The sequence below is a fragment of the Arachis ipaensis genome, chromosome B10 (genome assembly GCF_059453495.1).
Source record: "Arachis ipaensis isolate K30076 ecotype BB chromosome B10, ASM5945349v1, whole genome shotgun sequence".
In the NCBI taxonomy this organism is placed as follows: domain Eukaryota; kingdom Viridiplantae; phylum Streptophyta; class Magnoliopsida; order Fabales; family Fabaceae; genus Arachis; species Arachis ipaensis.
In genome coordinates, this window is record NC_142435.1 from 77158914 (window position 1) to 77178624 (window position 19711).

The 19711-nt window shown below is 39.2% G+C and overlaps 1 non-coding gene and 1 pseudogene across 1 annotated transcript; one reads left to right on the top strand and one right to left on the bottom strand.

Annotated features, from left to right (window-relative positions):
• Positions 1 to 887: 887 nt before the first annotated feature.
• On the bottom strand, positions 888 to 991 carry LOC148580503 (small nucleolar RNA R71). The gene has a single exon (XR_015895762.1). It is a non-coding gene; the product is annotated as a small nucleolar RNA R71 (small nucleolar RNA).
• A 16940-nt stretch (positions 992 to 17931) lies between these two features.
• LOC148580504 (uncharacterized) lies at positions 17932 to 19097 on the top strand (annotated as a pseudogene).
• The last annotated feature ends 614 nt before the right edge of the window (positions 19098 to 19711 follow it).

Below are 19711 nucleotides of genomic sequence, written 5' to 3' on the forward strand. Positions count from 1 at the left end.
TAACTCTCAATCATATCTTTTTGATTTCTAATTTCAAAATCTTTTTCAAAAATCACTTAATTTCTTTCCTAATCTTAATTTTCGAAAATCTCAATCAAATTTTCAAATTTCTTTTTAATTATTTCAAAATCATTTTAATTTGTTTTCGAAAATTCTTCCCCTCTTCTCACATCTTTCTATTTAAAGGACTAACACTCTTCCTCAAGGTGCAATTCGAACTCCCTCCTTCTTTATATGTTCGAATTCTCTTCTATCTACCTCCTCCTTCTATTCTTCTTTTCCTCTGACACCTCAAGGAATCTCTATACTGTGACATAGAGGATTCCCTACTTTCTTGTTCTCTTCTCTTTCATATGAGCAGTAACAAAGATAAAGGCATACTTGTTCAAGCTGATCTTGAACCTGAAAGGACCTTGAAGAGAAAGCTAAGAGAAGCTAAAGAACATCTCTCTTTAGAGGGCCTAACAGAGCTTTTCAAGGAAGAAGAAACCATGGCAGCCAAAAACAACAATGCCAACAATGCAAGGAAGGTGCTTGGTGACTTTACTGCACCTACTCCCGACTTCTATGGGAGAAGCATCTCAATCCCTGCCATTGGAGCAAACAACTTTGAGCTTAAGCCTCAATTAGTTTCTCTAATGCAACAGAATTGCAAGTTTCATGGACTTCCATTGGAAGATCCTCATCAGTTCTTAGCTGAATTCTTGCAAGACACTGTCAAGACCAATGGGGTTGACCCTGAAGTCTACAGACTTATGCTTTTTCCTTTTACTGTAAGAGACAGAGCTAGGACATGGTTGGATTCACAACCTAAAGAAAGCCTGAACTCTTGGAAAAAGCTAGTCAATGCCTTCTTGGCAGAGTTCTTTCCACCTCAAAAATTGAGCAAGCTCAGAGTGAAAGTCCAAACCTTCAAACAAAAAGAAGGAGAATCCCTCTATGAAGCTTGGGAAAGATACAAGCAATTGATCAGAAGATGTCCTTCTGACATGCTTTCTGAATGGAGCATCATAGGTATTTTCTATGATGGTCTGTCTGAACTATCCAAGATGTCATTGGATAGCTCTGCTGGAGGATCTCTTCATCTGAAGAAGACGCCTACAGAAGCTCAGGAACTCATTGAAATGGTTGCAAATAACCAATTCATGTACACTTCTGAAAGGAATCCTGTGAATAATGGGACAACTCAGAAGAAAAGAGTTCTTGAGATTGATACTCTGAATGCCATATTGGCTCAGAATAAAATATTAACCCAACAAGTCAATATGATTTCTCAGAGTCTGTCTGGAATGCAAGCAGCAACAGGCAGTACTAAGGAAGCTTCCTCTGAAGAAGAAGCTTATGATCCTGAAAACCCAGCAATGGAAGAGGTGAATTACATGGGAGAACCCTATGGAAACACCTATAATCCTTCATAGAGAAAGCATCCAAATCTCTCATGGAAGTATCAACAGAGACCTCAACAAGGTTTCAACAACAATAATGGTGGAAGAAACAGGTTTAGCAATAGCAAGCCTTTTCCATCATCTTCTTAGCAACAGACAGAGAATTCTAAGCAAAGCCACTCTGACTTAGCAACCATTGTCTCTGATCTAATCAAAACCACTCAAAGTTTCATTACTGAAACAAGGTCCTCCATTAGAAATTTGGAGGCACAAGTAGGTCAGCTAAGTAAGAAAATTACTGAACTCCCTCCTAGTACTCTCCCAAGCAATACAGAAGAGAATCCAAAGAGAGAGTGCAAAGCCATAAATTTGTCTCACATGGCCGAACCTAGAGAGGAGGAAGAGGCAGTGATCCCCACTGAGGAAGACCTCAATGGACGTCCACTGGCCTCCATGGAGTTCCCTGATGAGGAACCATGGGAATCTGAGGCTCACACTGAGACTATTGAGATTCCATTTAATTTACTTCTGCCATTCATGAGCTCTGATGAGTATTCTTCCTCTGAAGAGGATGAAGATGCTACTGAAGAGCAAGTTGCTAAGTACCTTGGAGCAATCATGAAGCTAAATGCCAAGTTGTTTGGTAATGAGACTTGGGAGGATGAACCTCCATTGCTCACCAAAGAACTGGATGACTTGACTAGGCAGAAATTACCTCTGAAGAGACAAGACCCTGGAAAATTCTCAATCCCTTGTACCATAGACACCATGACCTTTGAGAAGGCTCTGTGTGACCTAGGGTCAAGTATAAACCTCATGCCTCTCTCTGTAATGGAGAAGCTAGGGATCATTGAGGTACAAGCTGCAAGAATCTCACTGAAGATGGCAAACAATTCAAAGAAATAGGCTTATGAACTTGTAGAGGATGTCTTGGTAAAGGTTGAAGGCCACTACATCCCTGCTGACTTCATAATCCTAGAGACTGAGAAGTGTATGGATGAATCCATCATCCTTGGCAGACCCTTCCTAGCGACAGCAAAAGCTGTGATTGATGTTGACAGAGGAGAATTGATCATTCAAGTGAATGGAGACTCCCTTGTGTTTAAAGCTCAAGGATATCCCTTTGTCACCATGGAGAGGAAGCATGAAGAGCTTCTCTTAATACAGAGTCAAACAGAGCCCCCACAGTCAAACTCTAAGTTTGGTGTTGGGAGGCCACAACCAAACTTTAAGTTTGGTGTTGAACCCCCACATTCAAACTCTAAGTTTGGTGTTGGGAGGTTCCAACATTGCTCTGAACATCTGTGAGGCTCCATGGGAGCCACTGTCAAGCTATTGACATTAAAGAAGCGCTTGTTGGGAGGACACCCAATTTTTACTTATCTATATTAAATTTCTATTTTCTTTTGTTATTTTATGTTTTCTATAGGTTGATGATCATGTGAAGTCACAAAAATAATTGAAAAAGCAAAAAATAGAAGGAAAAACAGAATGAAAAATAAAACACCCTGGAGGAGAAACTTACTGGCGTTTAAATGCCAGTGAGGGTAGCAGAATGGGCGTTAAACGCCCAGTCTCGCACCATTCTGGGCGTTTATCGCTAGATATGGGCACCAGACTGGCGTTTAATGCCAGGAATGGGCAAGAAGCTGGCGTTAAATGCCAGAAATGGGCAGCAGCCTGGTGTTTAACGCCAGGATTGGCAGCAAGGGGCGTTTTGCCCGCCACATGTGCAGGGATGAGAAATCCTTGACACCTCAAGATCTGTGGACGCCATAGGATCCCCACCTTCCCCACCTCTCTCTCTCTCTTCTTCACCATTCACCAATCACCTCAATACCTCTTCCCCAAAAACCCCTCACCTATCAAATCCCACCATTCTCTTCACCACTCACATCCATCCTTCATAAAACCCCACCTACCTCATCATTCAAATTCAAACCACTTTTCCACCCAAACCCACCCATAATGGCCGAACCATACCCCCCTCTCCACTCCTATATAAACCCATTTTCACTCTTTCATGTTCACACAACATACACACTACTCCTCCCCCTTGGCCAAAATACTAAGCCCCCTCCATCTCCTCTATTTCTTCTTCTTCTACTCTCTTCTTTCTTCTTTTGCTCGAGGACGAGCAACCTTTTAAGTTTGGTGTGGTAAAAGCTAAAGCTTTTTTTGTTTTTCCATAACTATTAATGGCACCAAAGGCCGGAGAAACCTCTAGAAAGAGGAAAGGGAAGGCAAAAGCTTCCACCTCCGAGTCATGGGAGATGGAGAGATTCCTCTCAAGGGTGCATCAAGACCACTTCTATGAAGTTGTGGCCAAAAAGAAGGTGATCCCCGAGGTCCCTTTTAAGCTCAGAAAGGGCGAATATCTAGAGATCCGACATGAGATCCGAAGAAGAGGTTGGGAAGTTCTCACCAACCCCATACAACAAGTCGGAATCTTAATTGTTCAAGAGTTCTATGCCAATGCATGGATCACCAAGAACCATGATCAAAGTGTGAACCCGGATCCTAAGAATTGGCTTACAATGGTCCGGGAAAATACTTAGATTTTAGTCCGGAAAATGTAAGGTTGGCATTCAACTTGCCCATGATGCAAGGAGATGCACACCCATACACTAGAAGGGTCAACTTTGATCAAAGGTTGGACCAAGTCCTCATGGACATATGTGAAGAGGGCGTTCAATGGAAGAGAGATTCAAGAGGGAAGCCGATTCAACTAAGAAGGCATAACCTCAAGCCCGTGGCTAGGGGATGGTTGGAGTTCATCCAACGCTCAATCATTCCTACTAGCAACCGATTTGAAGTTACTATAGACCAGACTATCATGATTCATAGAATCATGATTAGAGAGGAAGTAGAAGTTTATGAGGTTATATCCCAAGAACTCTACAAGGTGGCGGACAAGTCCTCTACTATGGCAAGGTTAGCCTTCCCTCATCTCATTTGTCACCTCTGCAATTCAGCTGGAATTGACATAGAGGAAGACATCCTCATTGATGAGGACAAGCCCATCACTAAGAAAAGGATGGAGCAAGTGAGAGAACCTCACCAAGAGCATGAGGAAACTCCTCATCATGAAATCCTTGAGATGCCTCAAGGGATGCATTTTCCTCCACAAAACTATTGGGAGCAAATCAACACCTCCCTAGGAGAATTAAGTTCCAACATGGGACAACTAAGGGTAGAGCACCAAGAGCATTCCATCCTCCTCCATGAAATTAGAGAAGACCAAAGAACCATGAGAGAGGAACAACAAAGGCAAGGAAGAGACATTGAGGAGCTCAAGCACTCCATAAGATCTTCAAGAGGAAGAACAAGCCACCATCAGTAAGGTGGACCCGTTCTTTAATTTTCTTGTTCTTTATTTTCTGTTTTTCAAAAATTGTGCTTTATGTTTATTTATGTTTGTGTCTTTATTACATGATCATTAGTGTCTAAATGTCTATGCCTCAAAGCTATAAAAATGAATCCATCACCTTTCTTAAATGAAAAATGTTTTTAATTGAAAAAGAAAAAGAAGTGCATGAATTTCAAATTTTAAAACAGTTTAATTATTTTGATGTGGTGGCAATACTATTGTTCTTCTGAATGAATGCTTGAACAGTGCATATTTTTGAATTTGATTGTTTATGAATGTTAAAATTGTTGGCTCTTGAAAGAATGATGGGAAAGGAGAAATGTTATCTGATGATCTGAAAAATCATAAAATTGATTCTTGAAGCAAGAAAAAGCAGTGAAAAGCTTGTAGAAAAAAAAGAGGCGAAAAAAAAAGAAGAAAAAGAGAAAAGAAAAAGAAAAAAAAAAGAAAAGCAAGCAGAAAAAGCTAATACCGCTTTAAACCAAAAGGCAAAGGTGATAAAAAGGATCCAAGGCTTTGAGCATCAGTGGATAGGAGGGCCCACAGGAATGAAATCCTGGCCTAAGCGGCTAAACCAAGCTGTCCCTAACCATGTGATTGTGGCGTGAAGGTGTCAAGTGAAAACTTGAGACTAAGCGGTTAAAGTCGAGGTACAAAGCAAAAAGAAGAGTATGCTTAAGAACCCTGGACACCTCTAATTGGGGACTCTAGCAAAGCTGAGTCACAATCTGAAAAGGATCACCCAGTTATGTGTCTGTGGCATTTATGTATCCGGTGGTAATACTGGAAAACAAAGTGCTTAGGGCCACGGCCAAGACTCATAAAGTAGCTGTGTTCAAGAATCAACATACTTAACTAGGAGAATCAATAACACTATCTGGATTCTATGTTCCTATAGATGCCAATCATTCTGAACTTCAAGGAATAAAGTGAGATGCCAAAACTGTTCATTGGAATTCATAGATGTTTTTGGAATTCATTGGACATTCTCTTCTTTTTATCCTATTTTATTTTCAGTTGCTTGGGGACAAGCAACAATTTAAGTTTGGTGTTGTGATGAGCGGATAATTTATACGTTTTTTGGCATTGTTTTTAGTATATTTTTAGTATATTTTAATTAGTTTTTATTATATTTTTATTAGTTTTTAAATAAAAATCACAATTCTGGACTTTACTATGAGTTTGTGTCTTTTTCTGTGATTTCAAGTATTTTCTGGCTGAAATTGAGGGACCTGAGCAAAAATCTAATTCAGAGGCTGAAAAAGGACTGCAGATGCTGTTGGATTCTGACCTCCCTGCACTCGAAGTGGATTTTCTGGAGCTACAGAAGCCCAATTGGTGCGCTCTCAATTTCGTTGAAAAGTAGACATCCTGGGCTTTCCAGCAATATATAATAGTCCATACTTTTCCCAAGATTTGATGGCCTAAACTGGCGTTCCAAGTCAGCTCAAGAATTCTGGCGTTTAACTCCAAAACTGGCACAAAAGCTGGAGTTAAACACCCAAACTGGCACAAAAGCTGGCGTTTAACTCCAAGAAAAGTCTCTACACATGGAAGCTTCAATGCTCAGTCCAAGCACACACCAAGTGGGCCCAGAAGAAGATTTCTGCATTAATTACTTATTTCTGTAACCCTAGGCTACTAGTTCTCTATAAATAGGACCTTTTACTATTGTATTTGTACACACATCTTTGGACGTTTAGTCCCTAGACCTTGGAGGCTGGCCATTCGGCCATGCTTACACCATTATCACTTTTGTATTTTCAACGGTGGAGTTTCTACACACCATAGATTAAGGTGTGGAGCTCTGCTGTCCTTCATGAATTAATACAAAGTACTATTATTTTTCTATTCAATTCACGCCTACTTCTTCTCTAAGATATTCATTCGTTCTTCAACTTGATGAATGTGATGATCCGTGACACTCATCATCATTCTCACCTATGAACATGTGCCTGACAACCACCTCTGTTCTACTAGCAATGGCTTGAATGCGTATCTCTTGGGTTTCTAATCTACGATTGGAAAGGGATGACTGTGACGAGCTTCAAACTCGCGATTGTTGGGCGTGTGACAGACGCAAAAGGATCAATGGATCCTATTCTAGCATGATCGAGAACCGACAGATGATTAGCTGTGCGGTGACAGCGCATTTGGAACGTTTTCACTGAGAGGACGGGAAGTAGCCATTGACAACGGTGATGCCCAACATAAAGCTTGCCATGGAAAGGAGTATGAATGATTGGAAGAAGGCAATAGGAAAGTAGAGGTTCAGGAGGAACAAAGCATCTTCATACGCTTATCTGAAATTCCTACCAATGAATTACATAAGTATCTCTATCTTTATTCTATTTTATGTTTATCTTTTAATTATCAATCCTCTATAACCATTTGAATCCGCCTGACTGAGATTTACAAGATGACCATAGCTTGCTTCAAGCCGACAGTCTCCGTGGGATCGACCCTTACTCACTTAAGGTATTACTTGGACGACCCAGTGCACTTACTGGTTAGTTGTGCGGAATTGTGACAAAGTGTGATTCACGTTTAAGAGCTCCAAGTCCTTTGGTGCCATTGTTGATGATCACAATTTCGTGCACCATGGAGCACGTCCCTCCTAGGTGTGCAGATAATCCATTCCCAGTCTCGCTTGACACTCATCCTACATTGCCTAAGACTCCTGAGTACAAGCCTAAAATGCCATATCCTCAGAGACTTCAGAAGGCTTCCAAAGAGAAGTAATTTTCCAGATTTTTAGAAGTCTTTAAGAAGCTCCAGATCAACATTCCTTTTGCTGAGACTCTTGAGCAAATACCTCTCTATGCTAAATTCATGAAAGAACTGTTGACTAACAAGAGGAATTAGAAGGAAAATGAGACAGTGGTGTTAACAAAGGAATTTAGTGCTATTATTCAACATAACCTTCCTGAGAAGATGCAGGACCCAGGAAGCTTTGTAATTCCTTGTATCATTGGAGCATTGTGTAATCTTGGAGCTAGCATCAACCTCATGCCACTTTTAGTGATGAAAAAGCTACAGATTGAGGAGGTAAAACCCACTCGTATTTCTCTTCAACTTGTTGATCTTTCTATTAAAATTCTTGTGGGGATTGTTGAGGATTTACTTGTGAAAGTGGGTCCATTTATTTTTCCTGCTGATTTTGTCATATTGGATATGGAAGAGGATAAAAAGTCCTCTATTATTCTTGGAAGACCCTTTTTAGCAACAGGTGGAGCTTTGATTAATGTGCAAAAGGGTGAATTAACCCTGAGGGTGAATGAAGAATAGGTGGTCCTTAATGTGTTTGAAGCTATTAAACACCCTAATGAATCTGAGAGGTGTTTGAGAGTTGATGTTGTTGAACCACTTGTTCAAGAGGTACTAGAAGCTAAGGTACTTGTTGATATTCTAGACCCTCTCTCTGAGTATGAATTACTTGAGATTGATGATGCACCACCTCAGAAGGATATAGCTAACACGCCTAAGGTGGAGGAAGAAGTCCCAAAGGTTGAGCTAAAGCCCTAGCCTCCTTCTTTGAAATATGTGTTCCTAGGTAAAAATGATTCATATCCAGTGATTATTAGCTCTTCCTTGAAACCTAGTGAGGAAGAGGCGCTGATTGCAGTGCTCAAGAGCCATAAAACAGCTCTTGGGTGGACCATTGGTGATTTAAAGGGGATTAGTACAACCAAGTAATACCTCAGGTGAGTGAGGGTCGATCCCATGAGGATTGATGGATCAAGCAACAGTGATTAACTGATTTACTTAGTTAGACAGATAGAAAATAGTGTTTGGGTCTCAATTGCATTAAACAGTAAATCAGAGAATCAGAAAAGCAGGCAGTAAACAAGTAGTGAATAATATATGGAGAAACAGTTAAGGCTTCAGAGTTATCTATTTTTCGGATTGACTTTTCTTACTAACTATTTTAATCATGCAAGATTTAATTCATGGCAACTATATGTAACTAAACCCTAATTCCTTAGACCTTTTTAGTCTCCTCTAACCTTCATCAACTACCAATTCCTTGGTCACTTAATTCCAATTAGAGGGTGAAGTTCAATTCTAGTTATATGCCACAAAAATCCTAATTACCCAAATATAAGAGGATTATATGTCACGTATCCCGTTAAGTCCAGATAATTAGAAATTTAGGAGAAATTATTTTCAAGCTGTTGTTCAAGTAAAGAGTTTTTTCAAGTTATACAAGAACGCAATTAGAACAAGGATCATACTTCCGTTCCACCCAGATTCATAAGATATAGAACTAAAACAATTCTCTGGATGGAATGGAAGTATGACCTTGTTCTAATTGCGTTCTTGTATAACATGGAAAAGATCTTTACTTGAACAACAGCTTGAAAACAATTCTTGAATGATAAATCAGTATATTAATTAAAATAGAAAAGTAATATTATCAATCCATACAATAGACAGAGCTCCTAACCTTAACAGTGGAGGTTTTGTTGCTCATGGTTCAGAGAGAAAACAAGGATTCTGAAAAACTGTAAATTGCGGAATGAGGTAAGAGAAGAGATTCCAAAGGGCTGATTCTTTTCCCTTTTATATCTAATCCTAATTAATGTAAAATATATTTTCTAAACTAAATAATATTTTTTCCTAATTATAAATAAAATAAAAGTTTAACCAAAATAAATTAATTGATTCTCGTAGCCTTTGGAACGCATTGGGGACCACTCCTTCATTGAGGTCCACGCCGAACTTAAGAATTCCCAAATTCAGCGTGGATGAGGCAGTGGCTAAACTTGTGCTTTTCTTGAGTCCACGCTGAACTTGGATTAACCCAAGCTCAGTGTGGAGTGATGCACGTGACTTCCTTTGGTGCATTGGACTGGCACTGAACTTGAGAAAGCTCAAGTTCAGCATGGAGGAGGCAGAGTGTTTTCTTGGAATTCTTCATGCCCACACTGAGCTTGGAAATTCCCAAGTTCGGCGTGGGGGTGGCAGCAATGTATTCTTCTTGAAAACTTGAGTGTGGCGCCAAACTTGAGTAACCTCAAGTTTGGCGCCGTGAAGGCCGAGTGTTCTGGAGAAGAAGTGTGCACTATTATACATCGTTGGGAAGCTCTGACAGTTAGCTTTCCAATGCCACTAAAATCACATCAATTGGACCTCTGTACCTAGAGTTATTCTTGTTTGAGTGCAAGGAGGTCGGGGTTGAAAGCATCATTCGTTTTCTTCCTTTTCTGCTACAAAACTTTGTCAATTCCATCTGAATGCTATCTGAAATAAACAGAATTGCACACAATTCAAAGTAGCATCCATAGTGGCTAAAAGATATTTAAATCTTGGTTAAACTCAACAATTTGGATGCAAATTCACTAGGAAAATATAGGAAAGATGCTCACGCATCACAACACCAAACTTGAATTGTTGCTTGTCCTCAAGCAACCAAAACTAATACATGATTAAGATGTGAATTTGCATGAGAAGTGAGAGTTCAATTAGGCTTATGTATCTTCTTGAAGTGTGGTTTATCTATTGTAATACTGAATAGTTTTGGCATCTTACTCTCCTTTGAATCAGAGGAATGTCATTGTCATTCGGAATTAGAATCCGGATAATATTATGAATTCTCTGATCTTTATACTTCAGTTTAATCCGTGAACACAGCAGATATCCCTTAATTCTCAATTACTTAGTGCTTTGCACCTTGAGCCTAGCCGTGACTTTAAATGTTCTGTCTCAATGGTTAATTGACACAAGAACACCACAAGCATTTAACTGGAGAACTCTCTTGAAGTTTTGATTTTTTTTTCCAATTGCTCCTAGACAGTAGTGCTCAAAGCCTTGGACATACTCTGCTAAATGCACTTGATCTCGACTTTTAGTGTTCTGTGTCAAAGGTTACTTGACACAATTACACCACAAGCATATGACCAGGAAAACAACTATTTGAGCTTTTAATCATGTCTAACCTTCCTAGTCACTGATGCTCAGAGCCTTGGACCTTGCTTTTATTTTTCTTTTGCTGTTTCTTTTGCTTCAAGGATTAAGCTTTTGTTTAATTCAGAGAATTCAGAATAGTTCTCTAAATTCCTGTTCCTTATACTTCAACATCCCTTGATTCAAATTCAAATATGCACTGTTCATATCATGCATTCAGAATCATAGATAATACCACCATATTTATGTAAATAAGACTACTCTTAAATATAAACTCAATTTCTCATGCAATACATCACTTCTTTTCTTTTCTTTTTAGATTCAAGCTCAGTGAGCAGTACATAAGACATTTTTTTACTAAAAGCAAATAACAGAATGAAACTAAATCTAAGAACTGAAAGTACTAAAAATCATGCAGGCAATCAAAGCAACAAAAAACAGAAGACAACAAAATAAGAACGGAAGGAGAAATAGAATGAAAGGAACTCAACCACCTCAGTTATGTTGGTGGCTGTTTCATTCTTCAGGCTGTGCTCCTCCGTGAAGATGATTCGCCTCCCTTTGGTGCCATTAAAATAAATAGAAAAGCCACAAGTGAAAAGACAACACAAAACTTAAAATTTTGCTTGTCCTCAAGCAAAGAAAAATTCCAGGGTGTCAAAAATTCCTTTTAATTGCTCTTGTTCCTGTTCTAAAACACATGTAAAACAAGAAAAATTCTAAAAAAAATTGAGATAAAGTAATTTAAAACCAGAACTAAAATAACTATATTGCTAAAATCAAAATAACTATAAAATTAAAACCAAAGTAACTGCAAAACCAAGGATACTAGTAGTTGGGTTACCTCCCAACAAGCGCTTCTTTAATGTCACTAGCTTGACACTTGATTGTTGAATTTTCTTCCTCTTCTTCCAGTTGGTTAAAAGAAATGTCTCCAAGGGGGGAGCGGTGAAAATTAGTGTCCCCTGATATAAATTCTTCCTAACAAGCTTTCTTTTATTGTGGTTAGCTTGATTCACTTTGCTTATTGGGGTAGAGGTTGGATTGTTTTTTGCTAACCTTCTCTTTTTTTTGGATATTTTCTTCTGTTTCTTGGTCACAATCTCCTTTTCAGTGCTTTCCTTGGTTGCCTTCACTTCTTTGATTTTAAAATTTGGGTGTCGTGTGATGGTTGGAGTGTACCCTTCATCAAGAACTTCTTGAATTGGTGGTTCAAGAAACTCACCCTCTATGCCACTCTCTGCTTCATTGGAGTGTAGATGCCCATAATTGTTTTCATCCCTTACAACCTCCTTTGTTTGTGCATATTTCTTCTTTGTTTGTGCATCTTCCTCCTTTGTTTTCGCGTCTTTCTCTTCTTCCATGTGTGAGGGTGGAGAGTTCTCTAATTCACTGGAATATGAAATCCTTTGATTGATTTCCTCACTTTCTTCCATAGGATCTTGCATTATATCTCTTGGGAAGGAATTTGCTTGTTCCTCTTTCTGGGGCTTGATAATCAACTCCACATATTTCTCTACATTTTTGACACTCATCCTTATATCATGCATGAATTCTTTCATGAGAAGCTCAAGAGATGATGGTTCTTGATATGAATAAAGAGATGGTGGCTCTTGATATGAATAAGAAGGAGATGATGGTTCTAGATAAGAGTAAAAAGAGGATGGTTCTTGGTATGAATAGGGAGATGTAGGCTCTTGATATGGGTAGAAAGATGATGGTTCTTGATATGGATAGAGAGGTGGTGGTTCTTGGTATGAATATGGAGATGGTGGTTCTTGATAGTTGGAACATGGAGCACTGAAGTTTCTTTGGTTTTGACTTTGCCAACCAAAATTTGGATAGTTACTCCATCCACAATAATATGAATCACTACTTGGGTGTGAGTAGTAACCCATGTGATCTCTCTCCATTATTTTTCCTTAGCACAAAACACCAAATAGAATTAAACGCACCATGTGGTAAACAGGCAAGCAAAGGAGAAAGAACAAAAGAAAAATAAAAATAATACAAAGAAATAAAAATAAAATAAAATATAAAAGAAAATAAAAATAAAATAAAGAAAATAAACTGAATAATTTAGAAAAGAAAATAACTAATAAGAAAAAAGGAGTATAAAATTCAAACTCAATGAGTAGAATAACTAGGAAGAATAAAAACAACTAAGGGGACACCAAATTTAATTTCAGAAATTAAGAGAAAAAAATTTTAAATAAAATAAATCAAAAAAATTTTTTTTATAAAAAATTTAAAGAAATAAGTTAAATGAAATTAAAGCAAAAATGCCTAATCTAAGAGATCAAACAACCAATAGTTGTCAATCACAGTCAATCCCCGGCAATGGCGCCAAAAACTTGGTCACTTAATTCCAATTAGAGGGTGAAGTTCAATTCTAGTTATCTGCCACAAAAACCCTAATTATCCAAATATAAGAGGATTATATGTCACGTATCCTGTTAAGTCCAGATAATTAGAAAATTAGGAGAAATTATTTTCAAGCTGTTGTTCAAGTAAGGAGCTTTTCCAAGTTATACAAGAACGCAATTAGAACAAGGGTCATACTTCCGTTCCACCCAGATTCATAAGATAAAGAACAAAAATAATTCTTGAATGATAAATTAGTACATAAATTAAAATAGAAAAGTAATATTATCAATCCATACAATAGACAGAGCTCCTAACCTTAACAGTAGAGGTTTAGTTGCTCATGGTTCAGAGAGAAAACAAGGATTCTGAAAAACTATAAATTACGGAATGAGGTAAGAGAAGAGATTCCGAAGGGTTGATTCTTTTTCCATTTATATCTAATCCTAATTAATGTAAAATATATTTCCTAAACTAAATAATATTCTTTCCTAATTATAAATAAAATAAAAGTTTAACAAAATAAATTAATTGATTCTCGTAGCCTTTGGAACGCATTGGGGACCACTCCTTCACTAAGGTCCACGCCAAACTTGAGAATTCCCAAGTTCAGCATGGAGGAGGCAGAGTGTTTTCTTGGAATTCTTCATGCCCACGCTAAACTTGGAAATTCTCAAGTTCGGCGTAGGGGTGGCAGCAATGTATTGTTCTTGAAAACTTGAGTGTGGTGCCAAACTTGAGTAACCTCAAGTTTGGTGCCGTGAAGGCCGAGTGTTCTGGAGAAGAAGTGTGTACTATTATATATCGTTGGAAAGACCTGGAAGTTAGCTTTCCAATTCCGCTGAAATAACATCAATTGGACCTCTGTAGCTCAAGTTATTCTTGTTTGAGTGCAAGGAAGTAGGGGTTGATAGCATCATTCGTTTTCTTCCTTTTCTGCTACAAAACTCTATCAAATCCACCTGAATGCTACCTGAAATAAATAGAATTGTACACAATTCAAAGTAGCATGCATAGTGGCTAAAAGATATTTAAATCTTGATTAAACTCAACGATTTGAATGCAAATTTACTAGGAAAAGATAGGAAAGATGCTCACGCATCAGAGGTTAGCTGGTCATGCTTTTTATTGTTGTCTAGATGGATATTCTGGATATAACCAAATTACAGTGGACCCTCAATATTAAGAGAAGACGGTATTCACATGTCCTTTTAGAGTATTTGCTTACCGAAGAATGTCATTTGGACTCTGTAACTTTTAAGAGGTGTATGCTTTCAATTTTTCTAATATGGTTGAAAAGTTTATTGAGGTATTTATGGATGATTTTTCTATTTTTGGTAATTCTTTTGAATCTTGCCTTAAGCATTTATCTCTGGTCTTGAAACGGTGTCAAGAATCAAACATTGTTTTAAATTGGGAGAAATGTCACTTTATGGTCACAGAAGGTATTGTTCTTGGACACCGGATTTCAAGCAAGGGAATTGAGGTTGATAGAGTCAAGGTGGAGGTAATTGAAAAATTATCACCATCAACTAATGTTAAGGCAGTCAGGAGTTTCTTGGGTCATGCAGGATTTTATAGAATATTTATAAAGGATTTTTCTAAAATTTCTAAACCATTGAGCAACCTATTAGTTGTTGATGTTCCTTTTGTATTTGATGCTGAATGGCTGCATGCTTTTAAAACTCTGAAAGCAAACCTTACCTCTGCTTCCATCATAGCTCCCCCTGATTGGGATTTTCCATTTGAATTAATGTGTGATGCTTGTGATTATGCTATAGGAGCTATTTTAGCACAGAGGCAAGGCAAGCTTATGCATGTCATTTACTATGCTAGTCATGTATTGATGATGCTCAGAAGAATTACACAACTACAGAAAAAGAATTATTCGCTGTCGTGTATGCTATTGATAAGTTTAGGTCCTATTTAATTGGTTCAAAGGTTATTGTTTATACTGATCATGCTGCTTTGAAGTACCTTCTAACCAAACAGGATTCTAAACCAAGATTGATCAGATGGGTGCTACTCCTTCAGGAGTTTGATATTGAGATCAAAGACAGGAAAGGGTCAGAAAATCAAGTGGCTGATCACCTTTCCAGAATTGAACCTGAAGAAGGAGTGCAACCACCCATAGCTGTGACTAAGACATTTCCGGATGAGAAACTTTTTGTCATTCAGCAAGCTCCATGGTTTGCAGATATTGCAAATTACAAAGCCATGAAGTTCATCCCAAAAGAGTATAGTAAACAACAAGTGAAGAAACTATTGACTGATGCAAAGTACTACTTTTGGGAGGAACCATATCTTTTTAGAATATGCTCAGATGGTATAATCCGAAGGTGTGTCTCAGATGAGAAAACACAGCAGATTCTTTGGCACTGTCATGGCTCTGATTATGGAGGCCACTTTGGTGGTGAAAGAACAGCTACAAAGGTCCTTCAAAACGGTTTCTACTGGCCGACTCTCTTTCGGGACTCAAGAGCATTTGTGAAGAACTGTGACAGATGTAAGAGAGCTAAGAATCTCCCTGCCAACCATGAGATGCCAGAGTAGGGGATTCTTGAGATAGAGCTATTTGATGTGTGGGGTATTGACTTCATGGGACCTTTTCCACCTTCATACTCCAACACATATATCTTGGTGGCAGTTGATTTTGTGTCCAAGTGGGTGAAGCTGTAGCTCTGCCCACTAATGATGCCAAGGTGGTGATGAGCTTTCTTCAGAGATATATTTTCAGCCGGTTTGGTATCCCAATGACACTCATTAATGATGGTGGAAATCACTTTTGTAACAGACAGCTGGACTCACTTTTGCAAAGATATGGAGTCCGTCATAAAGTTGCAACCCCTTATCATCCTTAGACAAGTGGACAGGTTGAGGTTTCTAATAGAGAACTCAAGAGGATTCTAGAGAAGACCATCAGCATCTCAAGGAAGGATTGGTCTAGGAAGCTTGATGATGCTCTCTGGGCATACCGAATAGCATATAAGACTCCTATTGGCATGTCCCCTTATCAGTTGGTCTATGGTAAAGCCTGTCACTCGCTAGTTGAGTTGGAGCATAGAGCTTACTGGGCAATCAAGTTTCTGAACTTTGATGCTCAAGCTGCAGGAATAAAGAGAATGCTTCAGTTGAATGAGTTTGATGAATTCAGATATTCAGCTTATGAGAATGCCAAGCTCTATCAGGAGAGAACTAAGATATGGCATGACAAGAAGATTGCCATCAGAGTCTTTGAGCTAGGTCAAAAAGTGCTTCTGTTCAATTCAAGGCTCAAACTCTTTTCTGGAAAGCTGAAATCCCGGTGGTCAGGACCGTTTGTGGTAACTAGAGCATTACCGTATGGTCATGTGGAAATTCAGGAGGAGAATTCTGACAGAAAATTTACAGTGAATGGCCAGAGGTTGAAGCACTATATTGGAGGCGAGATTGATCGCCAAAGGTCCACTCATCTGCTGAACTAGCAGAACTGACCGTTAAGCTAGTGACGTTAAAGAAGCGTTTGTCGGGAGGCAACCCGATGTTTTCGTATCCTTCCGTTCAATTTCTTTGGCTTTGATTTTATTATTTATTCATTTTTGTTTGAGTTTCTACTATTTTTCCTTTGTTTTATATGTGTTTGGATCATGCAGAGTAATTAGAACAGAAACATGTGCAGGAAGACAGAGTTTCGGACACCTTGGAGAAGCTAAGTTCGGATTGGGTGGTGCTTAACTTTAAAACCTCAAGTTTGGTGCCATATTCAAGCTAATTCTGAAGATAGTTACTGGAAGGGTGGCGCCTAACTTCACCCCTTAAAGTTAGGCACCAATGCTGCGAACAAGTTGGTGTTACTCTCGGGAGGGGTGGCGCCTAACTTAGCTCCATCAATTTAGGCGCCACATGAAGCGTGCAAATTGGAATTACTCACTGCCACCCCAGCGCCCAACTCCACAAACCTCATGTTAGGCGCTGAGTGAGACGCTAGAGTTGAAGTTAGGCGCCGTAGGATTGAAGTTAGGCGCCAGGTTGGAGGTTCACACTCAAGTTAGGTGCCAGGGAATCCATGTTAGGCACTAGGCTTACATTCTCCATGAAGTTGGGCACCGCGTTGCCCAAGTTAGGCGCTAACCAAGTGCCCTTCCCCTCCCCCCCCCCAATTATTACCTAACCGAATCACCAAATTTTGCTCCAAATCATTTCCAATCAATTCCAAGATACCTCCTCCTAATTCTACTTTCCCTTTTTCCAAGCCTTGCACAACCATAGCCCTCATGCCCGTGAACTCATCCCCTCCTGTCCGAATCCCTTGTCCCCTTCCTTCAAGAACCTCAAACCGTTCCCCCCTATCCCTGACCCCTTGCCCCTATCTTATTCCTTCCATTCCCCATACACGTTTGTGACACAAGTGCTTCCCCCAACTCCAATCCGTAACACCACTCCCTTCCAAATACATAACCGTAACCAACCCTCAACGAAACCCCACCCCAACTTCTCTATAAAACCCTCCCCATCCCATCTCCAGACACACACAATAACTCTCATCTTCCCTAAACACACACACCTCCCTTTAAACCCCACCCTCATATAACCCCATACTCCTCTCTTGAAAGAACAACCAACCTCTCCCCAATTCCCTTCTCAACCACAACAACAACACTAACCCCTCACCTTCATCCCCACCCCCTTCCTCTATTCAACCGTGCCCCCTACTCCTCTTCTTTTCTTTTTTTTTTCTATCTTTTCAGTTAAAAAAAACAAACAGGAAAGAAAATTTTAAATTTAATTTCTATTCTCTTATTTTCCAGTTTCTTCTTTCGCTCCCCTCTGTCTTCCCCTTTGTATTCTTTTAATTTTCTTGAGGACGAGCAAAAGTTTTAAGTTTGGTGTTGTCGCTTTGCTTGTTTATTTTCCCTGTTATCTGTAATGGCACCCAAAACTATTGCATCCTAAAAGAAGAGGAAAGGCAAAGAGCTAGCCACTAATTCTCATGATACACACAGGTTCTGATCCAAGCTCCATGAAAAACACTTTTATGATCAGACCTACAAGAAGGTTGTGACTCCGGAAGTGAGATTTGCACTGCAATCGGATGAATATTTGGAAATTCAATTTCAAATTGAAAGAAAAGGGTGGCATTTTCTGTGCAGCCCACACACGGAGGTTGGACAACTGATGGTCCATGAGTTTTAAGGAAACCTCTGGGTCACGTACAAGGACGTTGAAGGGGTCAATTAGAAAATTATCAGAGCTATGTAAGGGTAAAAGTCATTGATTTCAGTCCAAGAAACATCCGCCAGGCCCTCCATCTGTCGGGTCCAGATCATATGTCTGCCTGCTACAGCGAAAGGATGCATAGAGACCAGGAACTAGACCAAGTCATTGAAGAAATATGCATTCTCGATTCTCAGTGGAGAATAGGTGCAAAGGGGAAGCCAAACCAACTAAAGAGCACTGATCTTCTTCCTTTAGCTAGGTGATGGTTAGACTTCACTCGGAGGTCTATCATGCCAACTAGCAACCGGTCCAAATGTACTGTGGACTGGGCTCTCATGATTTACTATATCATGAAGGGAGAAGTGGTAGAGGTAGAGAAAATTATTCCAGAACAGATATACAATATTGCCTCCAATCCTCTTCAGAAGGCTAGGCTTGGTTTTCCACATCTGATTTACTGCCTGTGTGAAGCAGCAGGGGTAAAGCTGGTGAATGACTTTTCCATTCTTGTTGAGAGACCAATTACCAAGAAGACCATGGAGACTCACAGGGAACAGCACAGGGTCCCCAGAGAAGAGCAAGTTGAGGAGGAAGCTCAACAGGACCAGCCATCATTGCCTCAGGGACACTACTTTCCACCTCAAGAATACTGGCAGCAGCTCACTTCCTCCATTGAGCAGATGAGGATCACGTAGGATAGCCGTTGGCAGCAGTACACTGCATCTATTGAGGAGATGAGGGTGACACAAAACAACCGTTGGGAGTATCTCACCACCACCCTCGATCAAATGAGAGCTACTCAGGACTCTCAGCACCAGGAGATTTCCCAACTGAGACAGGATTATAGCCGCCTGAGAGGACTATATGGATCATAGCCAGAGGAGAGAGATCCCACTATAGAGATTGAGGTGGCACAGTTCCTTTCACTTCCTATATTATTTTGCCATTACTATGTTATGTTCCTGTTTTCTACTGTGTTGTCTTAGTTTCTGCATGATCCTTTGTAATTTTAATTCCTAAGTTCTAGTTTGATTTGCTATTTTAATTTTGTTACTTGCTTTTAATTCTGAAAAGTGTCTCATGTATCGCTCACTGAGCTTGAATTCAAAAGAAAAAGAAAAAGAAAAAGATGTATTGCATGAGAAATAGAGTTTATATCAAAGAGTAGTCTTATTTACTTAAATGTGGTGGTGTTCTTTGTGATTATGAATGCATGACATGAACTGTGCATATTTGAATTTAAATCAAAGGTTGTTGATGTATAATAAACAGGAATTTAGAGAACTATTATAAATTCTCTAAAGTAAACAAAAGCTTAATCCTTGAAGCAAAAGAAAAAACAAAAGAAAAATAAAAGCAAGGTTGAAGGCTCTGAGCATTAATGACTAGGGAGGTCAGACATGATTAAAAGCTCAAAGAGTTATTTCCCTAGTCATATGCTTGTGGTGTAAATGTGTCAAGTAATCCTTGAGACAGAGCACTAAGAGTC